The sequence below is a fragment of the Hordeum vulgare genome, chromosome 5H (genome assembly GCF_904849725.1).
Source record: "Hordeum vulgare subsp. vulgare chromosome 5H, MorexV3_pseudomolecules_assembly, whole genome shotgun sequence".
Taxonomy (NCBI): Eukaryota; Viridiplantae; Streptophyta; class Magnoliopsida; order Poales; family Poaceae; genus Hordeum; species Hordeum vulgare.
The window spans coordinates 479,892,012-479,893,510 of NC_058522.1; the positions used below are offsets into that span (position 1 = coordinate 479,892,012).

The 1,499-nt window shown below is 53.0% G+C and overlaps 1 pseudogene; it reads right to left on the reverse strand.

The window, feature by feature from the left end:
* Positions 1-641: 641 nt before the first annotated feature.
* On the reverse strand, positions 642-1,232 carry LOC123396941 (annotated as a pseudogene).
* Positions 1,233-1,499: the final 267 nt, after the last annotated feature.

Genomic DNA, 1,499 nt, shown 5'->3' on the forward strand with positions numbered 1-1,499 from the left:
GGCCTCACTGAGGTGATCCAACACCTCGCCTTTGCCGCACTTGGTGGTGGACTACAACATGTGGAGACGTAAGGCGGAATTGGAAGAGGAGTCGAGCAAGGTGGGAAGCACCCAAAAACAGGGTGGGGAGAAAGAGGGAGCGAAAAATTTCAATAAAGAAGGGAAGATGAAGCGACATGGAGATAAAAGTAAAAGTTAGGAGAATGGCTAGGGATAGCGTTTTGCCCACTGTTGTGTTCTGGTCATTTGGATCAAACGATCCTGCTAAGAGCATCTCCAACAGACGACACAAAAAACAATTACAACGCGCAAGGGCTTTTTTTGCATCCGAATAAGCAGTTGCTTCACCAGGCGCTGCAAATTTTAGCACGTCGTTGTAGCGCTTCAGCAGGCGCGCTAAAACTACAATGCGCTACTCATAATTCAACCATAGTTCATATACAAAAAACTACACCTCGTCGATAGTTCATAGATAAAACATAGCTCCTAGATAAAAAAGATAAAAACTACTCTTAGTCGTTTTCCTCCGACTCGGTGGTGTCCTGCTCCCACAATTTCATCGTGATGAAGGCGTCATTCCACCGTTCATCGTTAGGCTCCCAGGTCGACGCTTCTTTGAACTCGATGTTGAAGTGTGCGGCCTACTTTTGCATACGCATTTCCTTGCGATAGGCGGCTCGCTCCGTCCTCCTTTGCGCGAAGAATTCGTGCTCGTCGAGGACGTCCTGCGGGAACTGTTGGCGCCACGCCGCCATGGCCTGCTCGTCCATCTCAGCGATGTCGAGGCGGCGCTCCGCCTCCGGTTTTTCGCGACGGTCCTCGTAGGTGACAAGCCGTGGGGGAGGCGCGAGCCGTTGCGCCCACTCTCGCGTCATCACCTCGAGGAAGTTCATCCCGCTACGAGGCTGTCAGAGGCGCCACGTCGCCGCGTCGTACGCACGGGCGGCCTCGTCGGCGGTGTCGAACGTGCCGAGGCTGAGGCGCATCTCGCCGGAGCAGAACTCGGCGTAGAAGGTGCCGGAGGGGGGTGCGCGGACGCCGCGGTAGCCCGAGCTTCCCCGGCGGTGTGGCAGTATGGTGGCGCGGCGGCAGCGAGGCGAGAAGGAAGAGCGTTGAAGAGGGCGTGTGGCGAGAGAGAGCGGTGGAGAGGGCGCATGGAGGGAAACTGAATTTATAGCGTGTGTGTCGGCACATGCTAAAACTATCGTGCGCTCCTCCTTTTTCCCAAGCATTCATCGTTGTTGTTGTTTTGCGCATCACTTTTTTCCGCGCCTACTAGAGCGTGTCTCGCGGGTGCATGTGCTAAAAAGTCTGTTTTTCGCAGGCACGTTTTATTTGATGCGTGCGTTGGAAATGCTGTAACGGCGTCCCTTTCAACTCAACAAACATCGCAGCACTACATCAAAAGAGTTAATTTTCCTAGAAACAAAATACTACATGGGAAATCCGATTGGGCTCTTGAAAGCATATGCTCCTGTCCATCAAACTTGTTTTTCACA